Here is a 6,000-nt window from a genome sequence, read left to right on the forward strand (position 1 = left end):
CGGGGTTATCGCGTGCATCCCTTGCATTAACATTAAAAGCTCTAGCACGCGGTGGTCTGCCATCCTTTCGTTTGTTCGGGCACTCGTTTCTGAAATGGCCCGTCTGCCCGCATTCGTAACACTTTTTCGGCCCGTTGGTGTTCGGCCTCCCTGTCATCGTGGTAGTCTTGCAGTCTCTACCGATGTGCCCGCTCTTCTTGCACTTCTCACAAACAGCATTACAATACCCGGTGTGGTACTTGTAGCACCGCTTGCATTGTGGTAAGGTTCCTTTGTAGTTCGGGTTGGTGTTGGTGTTGTTGTTGGGATTAGGGTTTCCACCGTTGTTGTACCTCTTGGCAGGGGTTTGATCGTAGTTTCTCCCCCTGTTGTTGTTGTTGTTGTTGTTGTTGTTGTTGTTGTTGTTGTTGTTGTTGTTGTTGTTGTTGTTGTTGTTGTTGTTGTTGTTGTTGTTGTTGTGGTTGTTATGGTTGTTGTCCCATTTCCTCTTTTCACTACTACCGGCTTCAAACTTAGCCTTCTCCGGCTCGTCAAGGATGATTTGATTCAGGAGAGTATGCGCCATGCGCATTGCTTCGGGGACATTCGGAGGCTTGGATGAGGTGACATTACCCTTGATGGACTTAGGAAGTCCCGAGAAGTATTTCTCCATGCGCTTGAATTCGGGGGTGACCATGGTCGGACACATAAGAGCCAACTCCAAAAACCTACGGTTGTAACTGTTAAGGTCGTTCCCTACGGCCTTCAACTGCATGAATTCAATTTCCATCTTCTGAATTTCGGTTCTTGGACAATACTCATCAATCATAGCCGCCTTGAATTCCTCCCATGGCGTAGCATACGCCTCATCGATACCTTTCGCTTGAGCTAACGTGTTCCACCACGTTAGCGCGCCGTCTGATAGCGTGCAAGATGCAAACTTGGTCTTATTGTCCTCCGAACAGTTGCTAACTCGGAATACTGATTCAAGTTTTTCGAACCATCTGGTGAGACCAACTGGTCCCTCGGTGCCGCTGAAGTTATGCGGTTTACAGCTCTAGAATTCCTTGTATGTACACCCATTTCGAACGGGTGGAATAACCGGTGGTGGTGGCGGTGGAGCTTCGAGATTTCTTTCTGCTAGGGCTGCAGCGACCCGTTCGTTGATCATGTCCTCAATTTGGGCGGCGGTAGGTGTGGATCTTCCGTTAGCCATGGTATTCTAAACAAAAGTTTTTACTAAAGTCAAAATCCAGCATGCAAGTAGTAATAATACAGTATATAGTGACCAACATGGAATCAAAACATCACATGTTATTAAATAATGCATCTAGGTACAAATACCACAGAATCATCGTACAGCAATGTAAATAGAACATCGTGCAAGAATTAAATAATGCAAAGTTCCATTCATTAATAATAATAAGTTTCATACATCTGAATAAGTTCGTACAATACATATGAAATACATGAAACTATATCTAGATTACATCATGAAATCTAAATACAAAGTCCTACGGTGAAGGCGGGTGAACTGCTCCTCGAGCCAACTGCTCCTCGAGCTCAGTGACTCGAGCTCAGAGAGTCTCAACCTCCCTCATCAGTTCCTCGTTAGAGGGAGCTGGTGGGGCAGGCGGTGTAGGTGGGGCGGGTGGTGAAATGTCCCGTTCTTATTGATTAAAAACGTTCCATATTAATTGATTTCGTTGCGAGGTTTTGACCTCTATATGAGACGTTTTTCAAAGACTGCATTCATTTTTAAAACAAACCATAACCTTTATTTCATAAATAAAGGTTTAAAAAGCTTTACGTAGATTATCAAATAATGATAATCTAAAATATCCTGTTTACACACGACCATTACATAATGGTTTACAATACAAATATGTTACATCGAAATCAGTTTCTTGAATGCAGTTTTTACACAATATCATACAAACATGGACTCCAAATCTTGTCCTTATTTTAGTATGCAACAGCGGAAGCTCTTAATATTCACCTGAGAATAAACATGCTTTAAACGTCAACAAAAATGTTGGTGAGTTATAGGTTTAACCTATATATATCAAATCGTAACAATAGACCACAAGATTTCATATTTCAATACACATCCCATACATAGAGATAAAAATCATTCATATGGTGAACACCTGGTAACCGACATTAACAAGATGCATATATAAGAATATCCCCATCATTCCGGGACACCCTTCGGATATGATATAAATTTCGAAGTACTAAAGCATCCGGTACTTTGGATGGGGTTTGTTAGGCCCAATAGATCTATCTTTAGGATTCGCGTCAATTAGGGTGTCTGTTCCCTAATTCTTAGATTACCAGACTTAATAAAAAGGGGCATATTTGATTTCGATAATTCAACCATAGAATGTAGTTTCACGTACTTGTGTCTATTTTGTAAATCATTTATAAAACCTGCATGTATTCTCATCCCAAAAATATTAGATTTTAAAAGTGGGACTATAACTCACTTTCACAGATTTTTACTTCGTCGGGAAGTAAGACTTGGCCACTGGTTGATTCACGAACCTATAACAATATATACATATATATCAAAGTATGTTCAAAATATATTTACAACACTTTTAATATATTTTGATGTTTTAAGTTTATTAAGTCAGCTGTCCTCGTTAGTAACCTACAACTAGTTGTCCACAGTTAGATGTACAGAAATAAATCAATAAATATTATCTTGAATCAATCCACGACCCAGTGTATACGTATCTCAGTATTGATCCCAACTCAAACTATATATATTTTGGAATCAACCTCAACCCTGTATAGCTAACTCCAACATTCACATATAGAGTGTCTATGGTTGTTCCGAAATATATATAGATGTGTCGACATGATAGGTCGAAACATTGTATACGTGTCTATGGTATCTCAATATTACATAATATACAATACAAGTTGATTAAATTATGGTTGGAATAGATTTGTTACCAATTTTCACGTAGCTAAAATGAGAAAAATTATCCAATCTTGTTTTACCCATAACTTCTTCATTTTAAATCCGTTTTGAGTGAATCAAATTGCTATGGTTTCATATTGAACTCTATTTTATGAATCTAAACAGAAAAGTATAGGTTTATAGTCGGAAAAATAAGTTACAAGTCGTTTTTGTAAAGGTAGTCATTTCAGTCGAAAGAACGACGTCTAGATGACCATTTTAGAAAACATACTTCCACTTTGAGTTTAATCATAATTTTTGGATATAGTTTCATGTTCATAATAAAAATCATTTTCTCAGAATAACAACTTTAAAATCAAAGTTTATCATAGTTTTTAATTAACTAACCCAAAACAGCCCGCGGTGTTACTACGACGGCGTAAATCCGGTTTTACGGTGTTTTTCGTGTTTCCAGGTTTTAAATCATTAAGTTAGCATATCATATAGATATAGAACATGTGTTTAGTTGATTTTAAAAGTCAAGTTAGAAGGATTAACTTTTGTTTGCGAACAAGTTTAGAATTAACTAAACTATGTTCTAGTGATTACAAGTTTAAACCTTCGAATAAGATAGCTTTATATGTATGAATCGAATGATGTTATGAACATCATTACTACCTTAAGTTCCTTGGATAAACCTACTGGAAAATAAAAAAATGGATCTAGCTTCAATGGATCCTTGGATGGCTCGAAGTTCTTGAAGCAGAATCATGACACGAAAACAAGTTCAAGTAAGATCATCACTTGAAATAAGATTGTTATAGTTATAGAAATTGAACCAAAGTTTGAATATGATTATTACCTTGTATTAGAATGATAACCTACTGTAAGAAACAAAGATTTCTTGAGGTTGGATGATCACCTTACAAGATTGGAAGTGAGCTAGCAAACTTGAAAGTATTCTTGATTTTATGAAACTAGAACTTTTGGAATTTATGAAGAACACTTAGAACTTGAAGATAGAACTTGAGAGAGATCAATTAGATGAAGAAAATTGAAGAATGAAAGTGTTTGTAGGTGTTTTTGGTCGTTGGTGTATGGATTAGATATAAAGGATATGTAATTTTGTTTTCATGTAAATAAGTCATGAATGATTACTCATATTTTTGTAATTTTATGAGATATTTCATGCTAGTTGCCAAATGATGGTTCCCACATGTGTTAGGTGACTCACATGGGCTGCTAAGAGCTGATCATTGGAGTGTATATACCAATAGTACTTACATCTAAAAGCTGTGTATTGTACGAGTACGAATACGGGTGCATACGAGTAGAATTGTTGATGAAACTGAACGAGGGTGTAATTGTAAGCATTTTTGTTAAGTAGAAGTATTTTGATAAGTGTATTGAAGTCTTTCAAAAGTGTATAAATACATATTAAAACACTACATGTATATACATTTTAACTGAGTCGTTAAGTCATCGTTAGTCGTTACATGTAAGTGTTGTTTTGAAACCTTTAGGTTAACGATCTTGTTAAATGTTGTTAACCCAATGTTTATAATATCAAATGAGATTTTAAATTATTATATTATCATGATATTATCATGTATGAATATCTCTTAATATGATATATATATATTAAATATCTTTACAACGATAATCGTTACATATATGTCTCGTTTAAAAATCATTAAGTTAGTAGTCTTGTTTTTACATATGTAGTTCATTGTTAATATACTTAATGATATGTTTACTTATCATAGTATCATGTTAACTATATATATATATATCCATATATATGTCATCATATAGTTTTTACAAGTTTTAACGTTCGTGAATCACCGGTCAACTTGGGTGGTCAATTGTCTATATGAAACATATTTCAATTAATCAAGTCTTAACAAGTTTGATTGCTTAACATGTTGGAAACATTTAATCATGTAAATATCAATCTCAATTAATATATATAAACATGGAAAAGTTCGGGTCACTACAGGTGGTACGGGTGGTGCTGATGTAGATGGTCCGGCTTCGGATGTAGACGGTACGTCCCTAGATGTAAGTGGTGCGTATCTGAATCTAGGTGGTACGGTTCCAGGAATAGTCAATACATAATGGGGAACCTTACATATCTGTGGGTCGGTAGGGTATGGCACAACTCGTTTACGAGCAGTAACCCTACGACGATGGCCAAATGCGTCAGTAAAAGCATGACCTCCATTCACCCCTGGAATGACGGTGCCGTCAGAATGGTACCGCTTCTTCGGCGGGGTGGAGGGTACCTGAATAGGTCTATCAGCAGGATCCTCATCATCGCTGGAGTCGTCTGATGATGAAGAATCGGCGGATGACGAGTCATCCGAATCGTGTGGTGGTGACACTGGTGGCTGAGCTGGTAATCCGAAGCGTCCGAAGGCGGCCAACGTCTGTTGGTGTCTGCCTGGCGGAATCACGACTAAACGTCCGTCGGGAGTGCGTCGGCAACGTGTACGCATGTGGATACGAAACGGCCCTTCCCCGAACTCCGCGGGGATCTCAATACCACCAATGCGGGGCTGTGACCTCGAGGGTCCGGGAGCAGACACTGGGGCAGGTGCACTAGTACCAGCTCCGGAAGTAGAAGCGCCGGGATCACTAGTGGGTGTCGGGGCCGGTGTATTGGCAGTAGCAGCAGCAGGTGTAGCAGTAGGTAGAGCGACGGGGTCTGAGTCTGTACTGCCCGAAATGCCAGCAGGTGGAACATCCAACATCTGAACAAGGAAAAATAAATTTTCCATGTTAGTATGTCATAAAGCAAGCAAATAATAGGCCAACAGTTTAAATCATGTATAACAATAAGTAGCATGGCAATAATAACGAATCGTACAGAAGTAGCATGCAATCGAAAGCAAGTAATATCATGCAGTAGTGAAATCATGTAGTAGCATACGGCATATAGCAGAAAAAGTAAGCATTAGCATGTAGTAAGCTCAGCGGAAACAAGTAAACTAGCAAGTTGTAGATTAGTCCTATTAGTGAATCCTACTCGGGTCGGTCTTAGACTCACTAATGCAACCTAATTCCCTACAACCAATGCTCTGATACCAAATGTGATGCCCCGTACAAAA

Source organism: Rutidosis leptorrhynchoides, chromosome 11 (genome assembly GCF_046630445.1).
Source record: "Rutidosis leptorrhynchoides isolate AG116_Rl617_1_P2 chromosome 11, CSIRO_AGI_Rlap_v1, whole genome shotgun sequence".
Taxonomy (NCBI): Eukaryota; Viridiplantae; Streptophyta; class Magnoliopsida; order Asterales; family Asteraceae; genus Rutidosis; species Rutidosis leptorrhynchoides.